Source organism: Tupaia chinensis, unplaced genomic scaffold (genome assembly GCF_000334495.1).
Source record: "Tupaia chinensis unplaced genomic scaffold, TupChi_1.0 Scaffold000046_3, whole genome shotgun sequence".
NCBI classification, from domain to species: domain Eukaryota; kingdom Metazoa; phylum Chordata; class Mammalia; order Scandentia; family Tupaiidae; genus Tupaia; species Tupaia belangeri.
Window position 1 is genome coordinate 4136296 of NW_006159504.1, and position 19764 is coordinate 4156059.

General features: G+C 41.1%; 1 protein-coding gene and 1 pseudogene across 1 annotated transcript in view; one reads left to right on the plus strand and one right to left on the minus strand.

The window, feature by feature from the left end:
- Window positions 1-19764, minus strand: part of XKR4 (XK related 4) — a 537397-nt gene that overhangs the window by 60491 nt on the left and 457142 nt on the right.
- LOC102468228 (cyclin-dependent kinase inhibitor 3 pseudogene) lies at window positions 15062-15622 on the plus strand (annotated as a pseudogene).

Sequence of the window (19764 nt, forward strand, 5' to 3'; positions counted from 1 at the left end):
GAGAGAGAGAGAGAGAGAGAGAGAGAGAGAGAGGAGAGAGAGAGAGGAGAGAGAGAGAGGAGAGAGCACAGGTGACGGAAAGTGAGAAAGCAAGCCACCACCAGGTACGGGACTTGAACTGTGGTTAACCATCATGCCACCTGCTGGTCCCTTTATTATATATTGTTTCCTCTTTTATCACGTTTTTACTTTTGGGACTATCATTTTATATACGTTGGCATGCTAAACACTATCCCATATGTTTCTGAAGTTATATTTATTTAAAATGTTTTTTTTTTTTTTTTTGCAGGACCAGCAGTTGGTGTAATGGCTATGTTGCTGGACTCCCATGTAGTTGACCACAGTTCGAGTTCTGGACCCAGTGACTTAAACTCATACTGGGCATGTGTGCATACATGTCCAAGATCCCAAGAGGAGAATGGAGGAGAAGGGATTACGGTGTGGCCAACTCCCTGGGGGGGAGGTGATTTCTTGCTTTCTGTCTCTCTGTCTCTCTCTGTCTTTCTGGTGAGCACACCTGCCTATAGTAAAAAACAAACAAACAAACAAACAAACAAGTAAGCAAAAAAAAAAAAACTTTCTCTCAAAAAAAAAACCAAACATTTTTTATGGGTGCTTTTCAGATAGGGGTAACTCATATGAATCTATCTTTCAATTCAATACTTTTTCTCCCCTCAAATCTGTTGTTAAACTTAGCAAATAAGTGTTTTATTTTGATTTTTATGCTTTTCAACTCTAGAATTTCCATTCATTTTCTTTTCATTTTCAGTATTTTGATTCTAGTTATTTATTTCTATCAAGATGCTCTATTTGGTGAGCTATATATTTTTTATTATTTAATTCTTTGTTTGCTAGATGTTGGGTAATCAGGAAAGCCATGATGCAATGACATAATATCATGTGGGCCTCCCAAGTCAGTTTCTCTTGATTACTTTTTTTCTGGAGTGTGGATCACACTTCCCTGTTTCTTTGCCTTTTTAGTAATATTATCTTTTGCTTTAGAATGGAAATTGTAGATGATTCATTGTGGCAATTCTGAATTCTAACTTATTTTTCTGAAGATTTTATTTTTAAGTAATTTCAATGACATTAAACTGTATAATCTTTCTTCCTTATGGCATAGAACTACTGAGGTTACCCCTTTACCTATGCAACTTAGTGATCAATCAATACTTGGGTAGGGTGGAACCAGTAGGTAGCATGGTGGTTAAGGCAGCTGGATTTGCACATGGCTGACTGTGGTTCGTGCCCGGGACCCAGTGACTTGAAAATCACAATGGGCACGTGTGCATATGTACCCGAGATCCCTAGGAGAATGGAGGAGAAGGAATTGCTATGTGTCCATTTCCCCTGGGGGCTATTTTTCCTCTCTCTGTATCTTTCTTGCTCTCCTCTCTGGTTAAGCACATGTACCCAATGACTAAAACCTAAACAAACAAATAAATAAAAAGATTTGGGTAGGACCCAGGCCCATAGCCTAATGGTTAAGCAAGCTAGATCCCACATGGCTGATAGTGGTTCAAATCACAGCCCTGGCTATTTGAAACACATGCACACAACATGTGCCTGTGGGCCCAAAGGCTTGACAGGTTGGAGAAATGGAGGAGAAGGGGTTGCAGTGTGACTATACCCCAGTGGGTGGTGCTTTTCCCTTTCCCTCTTCCTCTGCCTCTCTCTGGTGAGCATATTCAGTGTTCTACTATTCTCAAGTCTTTCTTGGTGTTAACCTTCTACTGGACTCTCTTGCAGGATCCCTGCAGACCAGGAATATGTGGCGAGTTTATCTCATTCTGTGGGTCTCCCATATCCAGGATTTCCCTGCTCAATTACTCTTTGGTCTGCTGCTTGTCCCAGCTGGGGCTGCAGCCTCAGGCAGGCAAAGCTCCTGCAACATTTGAATGCAACAACTATAGATCTTCTTCCTTGTTTTGTAGGGAGTTAGCCACTTTCAGTACTTTGACCCGCTTTGCAATAGACGGGCTATCTCTGGTACCATGTCTGACTTCACACTGGCAGAACTACTGTTTTCACTGACTAAGGAGGGATGAAGGATAGAAACAGATTTTTTTTTCTATTCTTATTAGGAGTTCTACAACATTTTCAAGTATGAATTATTTTAATTTGTTGTTTACCTTTGGCCAGCTTTTGACAATTTTATACCTTTTTGTTTTTTAACCTGAGAGGGTTTTTCAATCTCTTATTATCATCCTGGATGGACATATAAGTAGTCTATGTTCACATAATAAAGAAATCATAGGGAACCAGCAGTTAGCGTAATGGCTATGTCGCTGGACTCCCACGTAGTCAACCGCGGTTCGCGTCCCGGACCCGGTGGCTTAGAACTCACGCTGGGCGCGTGTGCGTGCGTGCCCAAGATCCCGAGAGGAGAATGGAGGAGAAGAGATTGCGGCGTGACCATCCCCCCTCGGGGGTGATTTCTCGTTTTCTGTCTCTATGTCTCTCTCTGTGTGGCGAGCGCACGTGACCTATAGCGAAAACCTCTCCAAAAAAAAAAAAAAAAAGAAAGAAAGAAATTATGAAGATGAATTTAGGGCTCCTGGAAGAGTCCAGTGAAAAACACAGTTTTGGGTCATAAGGCCCTTGATCTCCGAGCCACAAACAGTTACTGACATTCTAATTTTCTGTGTTTGTATAGGTGACTGTCTTGGCTGGTTCACCATGGTTCTGGTAATGGCACCATGGTTCTGGTAATGCTAGGAACGAGACATGATGTACAGGGGCCGGCGGGTGTCATGGTGGTTGAGGTGCTGGATTCCCACATGGCTGACTGCAGTTCAAGTCCTGGATCTAGTGGCTTGCTTTCTCACTTTCTTCCTACCCCCTGTCTCTCTGTGTCTCTCTCTAGTTAAATGAAAAAGTAATGATTTAAAAGAAAAAAAGACACAATGTACACATTTGGTCTCTCCTGTCATCTCGGTATTCTGAATCAAAGCTTCAGCTAACTAGGTTGACCATGTTACTTTTCAGTTCATTGCTGTTTTGTGAGCCATGTGGGAGCGCTTCAGTGGTAGAGCTAAATCGTGGGCAAAACCCCTTTAGAAAACCAACAAACATAGTAATCTTTTTAAAGAGCATACGCCCAATAATAAGAGAAAAATAAATAAAATGTGCAAGTTGATAAACCCACCTGGTGCCTGTTCCCCAAACCATATTCTTTGTACCAACTAATTTTTGAGCGAGACATTACACAGAGGAGAAGACTTTTGCTTAATTAATCAAAATGCATTATCATGAGTTTATCTGGATTCACTTTGATTGCAAATATCCCTTCAATCAGTGACTTATAAAATAAATATTTAGATTTTCCAGGCTAAGTGTTGTTCTGTGCAAAGTGTTTTTCGTTTTGTGAATTGGTCACTGTGATGTTGTAGCTTGCTCTTGGGTGAGAAGTCCAGACGGAAAGATGAGCACCTTCCGGAGGAGCCCTTTTCCAGAGCAGTGACTAGTTTATATGAATAAACTGAAGTTTTTAATAAGCCGTCTGGTAATGCTAGACTTAGGAATAGAAACATACAAAGCATAGGCGAGGAAATCGATTCCTGGCAACCTAAAAATGCACAGAAGAAAGAAAGGAACTACGAAATTGTACAAGCTTGACTCTTCCTGCTTTTGCTGTTCTTTTTAGCAAACTTGACAGGCAGCTTGCCTGCCAGGCAGCTTTGTAACGGGCTGACTCAATCTCAGGAGTGAGGGTGGTGGCTCCATGTCATTCACTCTCTGACTGATATTCCGCCAAGAGTATTTGACAGACAGACGCCATTTACCATGAGAGGTTGATGTTACCCTTCTCAAAAAGGAATAGTTTAATACACTATGTATCAAAACTGAGTTAAAGAATTCCCAAATCCCCCAGTCTCAGACTCCCAATTCTTCAGCTACAAAAAGAAACACACACGCGCGCGCACACACACACACACACACACACACACACACACACATAGAAATGCAAAGAGCTTATTGGCGCTCCCTAAAATTTCTACAGGCTAGAAAATAAAGTGTGCTGAAAGTAAAACCCTCAAGGAAAATGTCTTGCCTGAATTTTACTCCAAGCTAGAACATGGCTGCTGGTGAATCGCAGTTGCCTTTTTGTGAAAGGGAGTCCTCTGGGTTAGGTAGAAGGGGACACGCACCATTTCATGGCACTTGACAAACTTGTAAAGAAAGAGTAATGATAATGGCCAATAGTAATATTAACATAGCAGTGAAAGATAGAGTTGAAGTGCAGAGTAATGATAATGGCCAATAGTAATATTAAAAAAGACTCAGGAGTGGAGCTTTCGCTTTGTCTCAGCTGGTACTCTGGATCTTCCTTTCTTTCTTGGTCAGCCTTCCTAGAAAACTAATCTATGTTTGCTATCTTCACTTTCTTTCAGCTCCGCCCATAGCAAAACCACTGGCGTAAACGTCTCTCCATTGTCTATGAAATTGACTGTGGAATGATTTAAGGATGTGGCTCTCACTGTGGATCTGATATGAGTCATCTTCTTTCTACTCTTGCCACATAAAATGGCTTCTAATATTCTCTCCCGCTCTCTGACCTTTTAACTATCAGCACACTCGCAGATTTAGCTTTGAGTGTTTCGGGGCTGGCAGATGACATGAGTCCTGCCCAGATAAATAGTCTTTGTGGGTCTAGATCTGTGTACAGATGCTCCTTGGCTCACCATGGGTGAGTCCTTGCCACCCTGATGAGCCCATCATTAATTTAAAATATCCCAAGTGGAAAGTGCATTTACTGCACTTAACCTCCCCTGCATCGTAGCTCAGCCCGGTTACCTCGAACCTGCTCCAAACACTTAGATTAGCCTACAGCTGGGAAGAATCCTACGCCACAGAGCCTATTTTATAACACAGTGTTCAATATATCATGTGCTTTGTCAAATCATGTACTGAAAGTGAAAAGTAGAATAGTCACATGGGCACTCAAAGAACACGTTCTTCTGAATGCGAATCCCTTCTGCACCATCGGAAAGCGGAAAAATTCTGTCCAATCATTGTAAGTTGGGAACCGTCTGCATTTCTATTGCTAGCTGCTTGATCCCCCACTCCTGCCCCCTGTTTTATTCATTTATTTTCAACCAGGTAGGCTATAACATCATTTCAACAAATTGGATGAGAGGTAGAGATCCATTTCTTCTCTTGGGTTAATAGATTTTTTCCTACTGTCTTTTGACAAAAGAAAACTTGAGGGTGTTGACAGCAAACATGAATAGATGGGCGGCATGCTTTTCTGTAAGGGCAGCTTACAGAGGGCAGCCTGTGCCCTGAGACTCCCTGGCCCTCCTTCTCTGGACATCCGTTGACCTGAGCAGCTGGCTGTTTCCTTGGACAATTGCACAAGTCTCTCTCACAAGGCACTGCCTGGAAATGGTTGGTGTCATCGACTAGATATTTTTTTGATTGTGGAAACATGAAGCCAATGATTCTAAAGCTTTATAGGGCAAGTTCATCAGAGTGGAACTACTGCCGATCCCCTCTTGACGTTGGTCTGTTAAAGCAGTTCTGTTTTGATTCAGCTTCTAGAGAATCTACCGGTGCCAAAGCTCTGGCAGCAGGGCGGAGCCTGCCAAGGCTGGTCCCACCACACTGTGACATGTGGATATGGGCCCCAGGATCACTTTGCTCTCACCTGGGTACCCGCACGTGATTCAGCACACCTGGCCTCCGCCTTCCTAGGGCGAAGCTGCCAGGCAGGCAGGGGCTGAGGCAGAGGTTGCAGGCTGGAACAAGGTCCTGCAACAGAGGCTAGGGATCCGGTACAGTGGTCTCCCACTGGATCGCTGAGCCAGGTCTTTAGACGGCGATAGAAACTTTGTTTTTCCCGTCATGGTCCAAAAATACACTCCAGAGGATGTAATTTCAAGCCAGAATGATGTCTGGGCTCTTTCCTCTTGGGGAGGAGATATTCAGCAAGTCTTCCTTAGTTCCATGAAGTTCTCGTTATTAATGGGGCCAACATATTCATATAGTCACCGAGTGAACCTGAGGATAGGGTCAGCACTCCAGACACCATGAGGAGACTTCTTGGGATATTGACACAGGCATGCAGCGGGAAGCCTCCGCTATCCGATTTAGGCTGATGGGCTGGGTTCTGCTGACGGCGCACAGCCGATTCAGTGAGTCTTGCTATTGAACATCTGTGCACATGAAAAATACCTGGAATAACACTACTGCTGACGTGCTTTTGCTTTTTTAAAAGTTCTTCTTTTTCATGAGAGGGAGAGAGAGACAGATAAACAGTCACCCCAACAGGGTCTCGATACGTTAATCCGCCCCAGGTTCATCCAGCCCCGGTCACAGGCACATAAGTACCTGGCATGTTCAGGGACATCTCCCAGTGTGAATATGGAACCTTTGATGGGGGCCAGTCTCTCAGCATTGTGTTAGCACCACACCACTAACCAGTCCCTGTTCTCACAACGCTCACTGGTGTCCTCACTCTTCCAATCATTTTCTCTGTCTCTCTGAAGCTTTTGGAGCATGCTGGGGGAAGCACAGCAGTGGTTTTTGAAGTGACCGGGCAAGCATGACCAGTGGGCAGGCAAGGGGAGGCACCCCATTCAGACCTGCCACCCCAAACAGCACATGCGGTTCCTCATTTTTTTTTTTTTTTATTTTCCTGATCATGGTCCAAAAGTGCATCCCAGATGATGTAATTTCAGGCCAAAAAGTTGAATTCATTGTGCCCAGGCTCTTTCCTCTCAGGGAGAAAAAATTTAGTAAGTCTTCCTTCGTTCAGTGAAGTTCTGATGTTAATGAGGCGGACATATTCATATAGTCACTGTATATAAAATTAAGTGTATCTTCTAGAATCAGATTGTAGTTTGCTTCTCAACATTTGTGTTTTTAAAAATTCCCTCCATGTTAATATATTGATAGTTGTGGTTTATTTGTTTCATGTCAGTATAGGATTCCATGATATGACTATATAATAATTTTCGTTTTTTTTTGCTTTTGCAATCAATGGACATTTAGGTCATTTTGCCATACTTACAAATAATGCTGCTATGAATTATCTTGTGCTTACCTCCTGTTGTGTGTGCAAAACCTTCTCCTGTGCCCACGTTTAGCAGTGGAATTGCTGAGTGATTGGGTTGTGCGTAATAGGTAATGCCGAGGTGTTTTCCAGGGCCTGGGCGGTTTAGTATTATGCAGCACTCTGGGATGCTGGCCTGCTTGGGAAGGCTCGGGGTTTGCATCTGGAAGCTCTCTGGACATAGCGGGTGCGTGCGTGTGCCCACAGTCCAGCATGTGCTGAAGGGAGTGGGTTGTGTTGTGAAGATCCTGTTGGGGTTGCCTGTCTCTGTTAATTTTCTCTCTATCTCTCTTGCTTATAGAAGAAATTAATAAATATTAAACAAAATTTTTTCTAGGGACCAGCAAATGGTGTAATGGTCATGTCGCTGGACTCCCATGTAGTTGACCATAGTTAGAGTCCCAGACTTGATGACTTTAAACTCATACTAGGTGTGTGTGTGTGTGTGTGTGCACATGCCCAAGATCCCAAGAGAAGAATGGAGGAGAGGGATTGCAGAGTGGCCAGCCCCCAGGTGGGTGATTTCTTGCTTTCTGTCTCTCTGAGAAGCACATGTGCTCTATAGCAAAACATTTGTCTCCCCCCAAAATTATTTTCCAGTGTGATAGTACAATGTGCACCCCCATTACCAGTTTATGAGAAGTCCTATCAACCCATATAGTCACCAACACTTGGCACTAAGTAACTTTAAAACTTTTAATTGATTTGCTGAATATAATTTTAATTTCCAAGATTTCTAAAATGTTTGAGCATATATTGAGAAATTTATTTGTAATTTATATTTCCTCTTCAGTGAAACACCTAAATGGTTTGTCTTTTTTGTTGGTTCATTAGAGTTTTTTATATATGTTGAGTATTTTGCCAACCCTTTGCCAATTATATGTTTTACAAATATCTCTGTTTGCATTTTTCTTCTTTTTGTAAAGTCTTTTGATGGGGGCAAAGTTAATCATTTTAATATAGATCAATTTATTAGCATTTTTCTATAGAGATGTTATTTTCTTTATCTTTAAAAGAAATTAACCCATATCTACGTTTATAAAGAGTTTGTTTCTATACTTTCTCTTAATGGTTTTACCATCCCTCTTATATTTAATTCTTCATTCAGCTGGAATTGCTTTTATTTTGTGTTATATGGTAGGAGCTCATTTTCATTTTTAAAAAATATGCATACCTTTAATCTCCTCATCAAAGAAGAATAATCATTTCTCATTCACATGAAGTAATAGTTCTCTCATATATTAAGTACACAGATATTCACAGGTTTATTTCCTCTTGGCTATTTTGTTTCACCAAGCTCTTCATTAATCCTAATTTTAGTTACAGGGCTTTTGTATCAGTCTTCCTGTATGAACCTGTATGGACTCTTCTTGAACGTTTGTTCTTTCATATAAATTTTAGAGCTACCTTGTCATATATATAAATCCTGGTAGGAAGTCTTACTGTAATGACATTATATTTATATATCAGTATGAGGATGACTAACATATTAATATTAATATATATATAATATAGAATATATATCTTATTCTTTTAATTTGCCACACTCTTTTTGTCTTTTTGTTTTTTGTTCTTCTTGTCATAATTTTAGTTGATTAATATCCTGCCCCTCATTTTATCACTAATTGTTTGGAAGTTATACATGGTATTAGAATTCTTTTAGAAGTTGCCTTAAAACTTAGCATACACATTTAACTTAAAATCTAAATCAGAACCTTTAAACTTGTCTTGAATAAATAACAGACCATGACTTATTTTCAGTCTAATCACTCTGTTCACACTTAATTCTATTATTTTTCCAGAATTTTAATTAGTCTCAAATTTTATAGCTTTGCTGTAGACACATGTGCTCGCCAGAGAGGGAGAAAGTGAGAAATACCCAAAGGGGATGGCCACACCACAATCCTTTCTAGCTTATTTTCCTCTAGGGGTTATGGGTATGTATGTACACTCTCTGGGCATGTTTTCCAAGCTGCCAGGTCCGGGACTTGAACTGCAAAGTTGGCCATGTGGGACCCAGCCATCTTTTGTTTGTTTGTTTGTCTTTTTTTGGAGAGGTTTTCACTATAGGGCGCATGTGCTCGCCAGTAAGAAAGAGACAGAGAGACAGAAAACGAGAAATCACTTCCTGTGACCATGCCACAGTCCCTTCTCCTCTCAGGATCTTGGGCATGCATGCACATGCACTGGGCGTGAGTTTAAGCCACTAGGTCTAGACTCGAACTGTGGTCAACTACATGGGAGTTCAACAACATAGCCATTATGCTAACTGCTGGTCCCAGGACCCAGCCATCTTTACTACTATACCATCTGCTGGGCACAATTAGTCTCAAATTTTAAAATCTTCTAAATTAGGCATTTTTTTAATTGCTCAGTATAATCACTGTATCTAATCACTCTTTCTAATCCTCCTCCCCTGCAAACTACCATTCTTTCTTACATTTTTAAACTTATTTATGGACTCATTCTTGTTCTATCTGAAGTTCAAGCTATTTAATAAGTTTCTTTAATGAATGTGTTGATGCTATATTTCATCAGTTTGGTTTTTATGAAAATGTATCTTACTCTTGTATTGAAACATGTTTTCTCTGGATATGCACTTCTAGGCTGACAGTTTTCTCCCTGCTCCGAAATTTGAAGAAATTATTCTAACATTGTCCGGCTTCTATTTCTCTTCTTGAGAGCTCAGCTGTTAGTCTAAAACTCATTTCTTTGTAAAAATAGGGCTTTGTTATCCTTCACTCTCCCCAACAGCTCCCTATATTATTCTATTTATCTTTGATTCTTTTTTGTCTTGAACCTAGCTGGGAATTCACTTTTATTTGTTCTGTTTAAGATTATATAGGCTTCTTGAGTATGAAGGTAGACATCTTTAATCAACTCTGGGAGATTCTTAGGAGTTATCTTTTCAAATATCATCTATGTATGATTTTCTTTTTTATTATTTTTCTAGATCTATGATTAAATATATGATAGCCATTTTAATTTCATCCTCCATGTATTTTAGCATTAATTTTTTTCTTTGTTCTGACTTTCTTCAAATTTCTTTTCTATTTCATCAAGTTTCCTTTGATTGTATCTAATCTGCAGTTCAATCCAATCACAAATATCTCAATTTATCTCACTTTCAGTTTCTCAATGTTTTCCCTCTAGATGCTCTCTCTGGTCCTAATCTACTTGATTGTCTTATTCTTGCACCATGCTTTCCTTTCTTCAAAAATATCAAAAATCCCATTTCATATTTCAAATACAATAATTCCGAACTGTACATATCTGTCTCCTACTCATGGTGGCTTGCTTTCACGCGTGTGCAGAAAACTTTGACGAGAGGAAGTTCATGACCCTTGAGAATTTATATGTGGCTGTTATGTTAGATGTGGATTTATCCTAAGTTTCTCAGAGAGAATTTGTTTGCTTCTGACAGGTGCGTGGGGGAAAATAATCAATCCATTGTACATTCAATTACATGTGTAGCTTGAGGATTTTCAAGTTGCACATGTAATGTGAACTGAAGACCCAGCACCATGTCAGACTGAGCAGGTGGTTGGGATTTTGACAGGAGACATTTTTAATTGTTTATGCGTCTCTGTTCAGTGTCTAGGTTGAGGTGTGTGTACACCTTATCGAAGGTTGTTTTTCTCACTCCTAACACCATCCTAGTCCTGATTCCTCATACTGTGAAGCTCTGATTTTGTGTGGGAACTCTGGTGGCCTTCTTTCTTACTCAGACTCATTGGGACTCAGGTTCTCTTTCAGCGGAAATTGGCAGATGCTATCAGAATAAAAGCTGGCTTCATGCTTAAGTTCTGGGTCCGGCTTTCTGGTTGTTGACAGCCTCTCTTGTCCTTAAGTTCCTGCCAGCCCAACTATAGTTTACAATATAGTTTACTAGAGCCAGCAGGTGGCGTTGTGGTTAAGGTGCTAGACTCCCACATGACTGACCACTGTTTGAGTCTCGGACCTGGCAGCTTGCTTTTTCACTTTCCCTGTTTCTCTCTGGTCAAATTAAAAATAATAGTCATAAAAATCAGATGAAATAATTCTAAAAAGTATCTTTTACTGAACATTTTATGAGTCCTTATACCAGAAGGCTTTCTTTATCTATGTAATCATGCCTGTTGTCAGGCATAGCCCACAGTTGCTTCTTCACATTGGATTGGCAGGCACATTTCTGGGCAAGAGAGGGAGAAAGTGAGAAATACCCAAAGGGGATGGCCACACCACAATCCTTTCTAGCTTATTTTCCTCTAGGGGTTATGGGTATGTATGTACACTCTCTGGGCATGTTTTCCAAGCTGCCAGGTCCGGGACTTGAACTGCAAAGTTGGCCATGTGGGACCCAGCCATCTTTTGTTTGTTTGTTTGTCTTTTTTTGGAGAGGTTTTCACTATAGGGCGCATGTGCTCGCCAGTAAGAAAGAGACAGAGAGACAGAAAACGAGAAATCACTTCCTGTGACCATGCCACAGTCCCTTCTCCTCTCAGGATCTTGGGCATGCATGCACATGCACCGGGCGTGAGTTTAAGCCACTAGGTCTAGACTCGAACTGTGGTCAACTACATGGGAGTTCAACAACATAGCCATTATGCTAACTGCTGGTCCCAGGACCCAGCCATCTTTACTACTATACCATCTGCTGGGCACAATTAGTCTCAAATTTTAAAATCTTCTAAATTAGGCATTTTTTTAATTGCTCAGTATAATCACTGTATCTAATCACTCTTTCTAATCCTCCTCCCCTGCAAACTACCATTCTTTCTTACATTTTTAAACTTATTTATGGACTCATTCTTGTTCTATCTGAAGTTCAAGCTATTTAATAAGTTTCTTTAATGAATGTGTTGATGCTATATTTCATCAGTTTGGTTTTTATGAAAATGTATCTTACTCTTGTATTGAAACATGTTTTCTCTGGATATGCACTTCTAGGCTGACAGTTTTCTCCCTGCTCCGAAATTTGAAGAAATTATTCTAACATTGTCCGGCTTCTATTTCTCTTCTTGAGAGCTCAGCTGTTAGTCTAAAACTCATTTCTTTGTAAAAATAGGGCTTTGTTATCCTTCACTCTCCCCAACAGCTCCCTATATTATTCTATTTATCTTTGATTCTTTTTTGTCTTGAACCTAGCTGGGAATTCACTTTTATTTGTTCTGTTTAAGATTATATAGGCTTCTTGAGTATGAAGGTAGACATCTTTAATCAACTCTGGGAGATTCTTAGGAGTTATCTTTTCAAATATCATCTATGTATGATTTTCTTTTTTATTATTTTTCTAGATCTATGATTAAATATATGATAGCCATTTTAATTTCATCCTCCATGTATTTTAGCATTAATTTTTTTCTTTGTTCTGACTTTCTTCAAATTTCTTTTCTATTTCATCAAGTTTCCTTTGATTGTATCTAATCTGCAGTTCAATCCAATCACAAATATCTCAATTTATCTCACTTTCAGTTTCTCAATGTTTTCCCTCTAGATGCTCTCTCTGGTCCTAATCTACTTGATTGTCTTATTCTTGCACCATGCTTTCCTTTCTTCAAAAATATCAAAAATCCCATTTCATATTTCAAATACAATAATTCCGAACTGTACATATCTGTCTCCTACTCATGGTGGCTTGCTTTCACGCGTGTGCAGAAAACTTTGACGAGAGGAAGTTCATGACCCTTGAGAATTTATATGTGGCTGTTATGTTAGATGTGGATTTATCCTAAGTTTCTCAGAGAGAATTTGTTTGCTTCTGACAGGTGCGTGGGGGAAAATAATCAATCCATTGTACATTCAATTACATGTGTAGCTTGAGGATTTTCAAGTTGCACATGTAATGTGAACTGAAGACCCAGCACCATGTCAGACTGAGCAGGTGGTTGGGATTTTGACAGGAGACATTTTTAATTGTTTATGCGTCTCTGTTCAGTGTCTAGGTTGAGGTGTGTGTACACCTTATCGAAGGTTGTTTTTCTCACTCCTAACACCATCCTAGTCCTGATTCCTCATACTGTGAAGCTCTGATTTTGTGTGGGAACTCTGGTGGCCTTCTTTCTTACTCAGACTCATTGGGACTCAGGTTCTCTTTCAGCGGAAATTGGCAGATGCTATCAGAATAAAAGCTGGCTTCATGCTTAAGTTCTGGGTCCGGCTTTCTGGTTGTTGACAGCCTCTCTTGTCCTTAAGTTCCTGCCAGCCCAACTATAGTTTACAATATAGTTTACTAGAGCCAGCAGGTGGCGTTGTGGTTAAGGTGCTAGACTCCCACATGACTGACCACTGTTTGAGTCTCGGACCTGGCAGCTTGCTTTTTCACTTTCCCTGTTTCTCTCTGGTCAAATTAAAAATAATAGTCATAAAAATCAGATGAAATAATTCTAAAAAGTATCTTTTACTGAACATTTTATGAGTCCTTATACCAGAAGGCTTTCTTTATCTATGTAATCATGCCTGTTGTCAGGCATAGCCCACAGTTGCTTCTTCACATTGGATTGGCAGGCACATTTCTGGGCATCTTTCACAAACTTCTCCTTCTTCATCCTCTCTGTACTTTGCTTCCTGTTTCCACACCGAACTCAGCTCCTGGCTGGAGGAGCCTGTCTGAGTAATCGCTCTGTCTGAGTCAGCACTCCCTGCAAGCCTCTTTCTGAGCATCGCTCTAGGTGCTCCCCTTTGAACTGGGTTTAGGCTCAGTTAACTTTTTTCATTCGGCCACATGTCCCTAGAGACACACTCACTGAGTCACAGGGATTCTGCCTCTCACTCTGGCAGCCTCTTGAGCTATCACGTCTTCTCTCCTGGCAACCCCCAGAGCCTATTCAGTTTGAATCTGCTTCATCTTGTTTCTGCCTTTTCCTCATTTCTGTCAAGGAGATCCTATGACTATTCCTGCTACTGATTCTCTGCTTTCATAACTCACAGCGTTCCTGTCTCTAAGTTCCTCATTCCTGGTGTTGGTAGCCCATGGGTAGGTCATAGGCAACACGATTCTTACTAGAGCATGGACTTTGGCGAGTGTAGATCTGTCATGGACTGACTTTCCTTGGGTGCCAGGTCTTGCTTTAAACACAGTGTGGCATTATTTTGTTTAATCCTCCTAAAAATCCCAAGAAGAGGTAGTATTTACTTATTTTATTTTAAAGTTTTTTTCTTTATAAGTAAATAGAGAGAGAGGAGAGAGAGAGAGAGAGAGAGAGAGAGAGAGAGGGAGAGAGAGAGATGTTCCCCCAATATGGCCTTCACGCTGTGATCCACCCCAGCCTTACCTGGTCCTGATCATGGGCACACACTTGCTGGTGTGCACAGTGAGGCCTCATGGCACACACCCAGGCCCTTTACATGTGAGAACATTATTACTGAGCGTTGTTACTGCTGTGCCACCATCTGGCCCCATGGGTCGCATTTAAAATCCCCATTTTGTAAATGAGAAACTTGGAGCATAGATGGATTAACTAGCCTGCCTACATTCACAACTATCATGTAGCATGGGTGGGTTTGACCTTGGCTGCCTGATTTCAGAGCCTGTTTCTTTCCTAGTGTGTGTGTAGAACTGCTTCCCAGTAAATAACGCTGAGACAGTATGTAGCCAGCATTGTGTGGGCCCCACCGTGGGTACTCAACAAGTGTGTGTTCCTCTTCCTCATGTCATTCACATTCTCAGATCCACATGACTTTGGGAGACTGGTGGGATGTTTAAACACGAGGTTAGATTGACCATGTAGACAAGCCAGGACCTTAATCTCAATAAGGGAAGCTTTGGATTCATGCTGTAAACCCTTGATAGTAGGTCAAAAGCCCTAGCCTAATAGCTACATTGCCACTTAACCCTGATTCACAAATTACACGTGAATTTTAAATCTGATTTGGGCTGGAAACCTCTCCCCTTCATATAGAAAAGGTGTTTGCTAAAATCACCTTTTGATTCAGTTTGATTTTTATAATTCTTTTATGAATACCCTCATGCAGGCTGAGATGCCGGTGCTGGGCAGCACTGGTCATGACGTAGGGCGGCCAGCGATGAAGTCACCTATTTCAATACAAGCAAGTGAGTTAGACTCATCAGATGAAGAAGAGCCTGTTGAAGATGAACAAACTCCAATTCAGATATCACGGCTACCTCTGTCACAAGTGAATTGTTCTCAGTATCTTGGTTTATGTATTCTTCCAGGTTGCAAATTTAAAGATGTGAGAAGAAATATCCAAAAAGACACAGAAGAACTAAAGAACTATGGTATATAAGACATATTTGTTTTCTGCGCCAGAGGGGAACTGTCAAAATATAGAGTCCCAAATCTCTTGAACCTCTACCAGCAGTATGGAATTATGACTCATCCTCATCCAATCCCAGATGGAGGGACTCCTGACACAGCCAGCTGCTTTGAAATAATGGAGGAGCTTGCAATCTGCATTAAAAATAACTGAAAATCCCTAATACACTGTCATGGAGGACTTGGGAGATCTTGTCTTGTAGCCGCTTGTCTCCTATATCTGTCTGACACAGTGTCACCACAGCAAGCCGTAGACAGCATGAGAGACCTAAGAGGATCTGGGGTCATACAGACCATAAAGGGACCGTAAAGATGTGCTTCTATCCTGCATCATGATGTGAGTAACAAAAAATAAAACCACCCTGGAGAAGCTTAAGGATTTTCAAAATCAAATTAGAACTCCCTCTACTAAGCCAACTACTCTGAACAGGGAATTGGCTTGAAGATTTGTCTCTTGAGAAAATTCCATGGTCAAAGTATGGTTTAGGGGGAAAGCTAGAAGGTACAGTCTGGAAAGTAATCAACCCAACCTTCATCAGAATTCACCAGGAAACAAAAATGTGAAAACAAAGGGATTGTACTTGAAGAACACCCCAACATGTGCTGTCCGAATTGGAAACTGATTTAAAGTGGATTGTAACTATCTTATTTTGGTCATACTCCTGCAGAAATCCTAAAAAAATGGCAATCTATGAAATAATAAAAATTCGGGAAACTTCAGAAAAAAATACTCTCATGCACAAGTTTCTTCCATAACAAAAACATTGAAAAAAATTTTTTTTCTGAGTGATTTTTGCTATAGGGTTAGTGTGTTCACCAGAGAGACAGAAAGCAGGAACCCATCCTCTGGAAGGATGGCCAAGCCACAATCCCTTCTTCTCTGTTCTCCTCTTAGGATCTTGGGCATGCATGCATATGCACCCAGCATGAGTTTCAAGTTGCTGGGTCTGATTCTTGAACCATGGTTGGCTACGTGGGAGTCCAGTGCCTTAACCACAATGGTACCTGCTAGCTCCCCTTCAAATAGTGTTTTTTTTTAAATTTATGTATATTCAATCTCTATGCTGATTCTTTACAGAAATGGCCATCCATAGCTTTTATAACATAGATTTCTTCTCCTGGTTTAGAAAATTGGGTAGGGCAGAACTAGCAGTGAAAGTAATGATAACTGCTGAGTGTTGGGCTGTGTGTGTGTGTGTGTGTGTGTGTGTGTGTGTAGTGTGTGCCTCTCAGAGTGCACAGATCCTGGGTTCAGGCATAGAAGAAGCCAGACCTTCATGGAACAAGAGAACTTCAAAAAGTTTATGGAAAAATGAAATTAAAGGACAAGTTTGATTTGGTGCAAAAATATTTCAAAGCCCTTATTTTCTCAAAATACATATTTTCCATGAACTCTCTGGAGATCCTTCATATTGGCATTAATCAACCCTTGAAGCTAGAAAGATCCATAGACATAATCAGGCCCAACACATTCCCTTTGCAGAGAGGGAAGTGGAGGGTCTCAGAAGAGAAGTGATTTGTGGGGTAGCACCCTGAGACCAGTGCCTGGTACCAACGACGTTCTCTCTCTCACTCTTTTTTATTGGAGAGGTTTTTGCCATAGGGCACGTGCACTCGCCAGAAAGACAGAGAGAGACAGAGAGACAGAAAATGAGAAATCACCCCCAAGGGGGATGGCCACACTGCAATCCCTTCTCCTTCATTCTCCTCTTGGGATCTTGGGCACGCATGCACACGCACCTGGCGTGAATTTAAGCCACTGGGTGGGTCCGGGACTTGAACTGTGGTTGACTACATGGGAGTCCAGCGACCTAGCCATTACACCAATTGCTGGTCCCAGGCTCTCTTTTCACAGGGACATACCACTCAGCCATTCCAAAAGCATGGTCTTGCCAATAAACTGTCAACATAAGAGGTTGGAAGTCAAAATACCATGGACAGAAAAGAATTCTTTGAGTTATTGAGAACAAACAAACAAACAAAAACCAGTGTGGCTCAAAGAAGCCAAGATATCTTTCCAAGATAATGGATAATGACTTCTTCGGTCAAACCCGAACATATCCCAGGAATTTTCCAGGATAAACTTCAACTTCTGTGCAATATCATTCTAATCTGGCTGTGGTAAATATAGGCTCTGATCAGCAACTTGTCAAATACACTTATTTTTAAATCCCTCCTTACTTAAAAGCACATCTGTGGACTATTCTTAGCAGAGCTGTACCATTAGCGACATCCTCATTTCTTAACGGGCTGCTGCAATGGAGGGCTGGCTAGGGTTAAATTTCGGCTGGTTGAATATCGTCATTAAAAATAGAATCACCATGAAGTAAAGCACCTAGGCATTCTGTGAGAATCAAGAACTTGTTCATTTGTCTTAAAAAGAAACATGTTTTTGATTGACTACATTATGTGGTTCATTAAAAAATCCGGTCTATAAAGTGGCTTGTACATTAAGATCAACATAGGGAGAGAATAGATGTGCATTTACAGGGAAAATGGTGCGCTTGATAAATACATAGCATTTGAGAAAAATAATGCTGTATTGAAAAGTGATTTGCATCAAGGTAAATTGCTTGGGGCAGCTCTATGTTGAGAAAATTTTGCAGAGTTTCGGGTCTTTCCAGTCTTTCTGGAAAGACTTGAGGATTTCCAGAAATCCTTGAAGGTCGGTTGAAAGGAGTCGGGGGCAGCTTTCTTCTCCTAGGTACACATTTGGACATGTTGGAAAGTTGGGGTGCCTGTCCATCCAGCTGCAGGCAAACTATGGCCTGGGCAGAATGTGCCTTGCAGTTTGTTTCCTTCTGGGGCTGTCAGGTGCTGGGGCTTAGGCTGCTCCGTGCCCTGCCCTTTAAGCCCCTGCAGGGTCTGAGCAATGCCCCAAGCTTTAGATTTGCCTCCTTTCTCCCCCTCCTGAACGCTTTTCTCCATTGTACTCAGTTCTAAGGGAGGCGACCCCTCCTCTGGTCTAGGTCAGGATGTGTAATAATGAGAATAATTCAAACTAAGCCTACTTACTGGGTTATCATACTAGTATGAGGGATCTTCCCAAAGCTCGGGAGAAGCATGCATCATGAAAAGACTATACATGCATTTCAAAATGTCTGGCATCAAAATGAACTCAGCTTTAACTATTTTTTTCACTTTATTTGAAGTCCCATTGCACATTAGCATAGAAACAGACAGAATTTGTTTGTTTATTTGTTTAGGTTTTTGCCATTGGGTGTGTGCAATTCTCCAGCAAGAGATAGAGAGAGAGATCGAGTGAGAGATTGTGAGAACTCATACCCTGAAGGATGGCAACATCACAATCCCTTCTCCATTCTCACCTCAGCATCCTGGGCACACACACATTCATGTCTGGTATGCATTTCAAGCTGCTGGGTCCAGGACTTGAACTATGGTTGGTCATGTGGAAAACCAGGGCCTTAATCCCCATGCTACCTTCTGGCCTCCAGACAGAATGTTTTAACTCAGGTAAAGCCCGTGTATCTTCTGAAAACCCTGGGCAGCTGATGCCAATGCTGGATTGAGGCCACTCTGGAAGCCAGACGGGAATGTGTTGTGATCAAGTATGACTTCCAGTATGTGTGTGTGTGTGTGTGCGCGCTTGAGGGGGTGCTGTGCTGTTTTCAAAAACATGAACATAGACTTCTAGAAGTCTGTAAACATGTGTGGGTCTGCATAGGAAGCCTCACGCCCAGGCATTGTTGGTTTGGTGGGATAAGGAGGTATACAGCGGGCTGCAGATCAGGAAAGGGTGAGCCGTTTGTGTGTGCCCCCATACAGTCTTTGAACACAGGCAACGGTGGCTCTGGGGAAAGGAGCAGGCACAGTGTAAATGTGCACAGAATTTTAGAAAAAAATTATTTATTCACTGAACAAATAAAAAAGCAGTAAAGTAGAAACACAGTGGACTTAATCTTCCTTGCACTGAGTGGGTGGAAATCCCATTACCATTAACAGATTTACACACAGAAGTCCAACATATCCACAGGGGACTCTGTTTGCAAACATTGTATGATGAATAATAACGATAGGACTAAAATCTTAGGACTGTTTATTCTGTGCATGTTAATGAGGTGTAGCTTTTGTCTCCACATCACCAATCCCATGATGGAATCTCATTTCCAATCTGGCTTGTATACTACAACTGGGTTTCATCCAATTAACTAATATCTGAAGTCTTGATTGCCGTTTGTGTGTGTATATACGTGTGTGTGTGTATACACACACAATGGATACACACACACAGTATATGCTTAGCATCAGGCAAAAACAACCAATGTGAAGGTTTTCAAACTGCTAAATTCTTTCATGAAATATTTTAAGGCTGCTTCTAATTATTTTCCATTGGTAAGAACTTGTTTGAATCTACAAAGACAGGAAGAGTCCCTTCAGAGCTGATTCAATTAGCTTACATGTTTTAGAGAACAGAGAGAACATACACTGTGG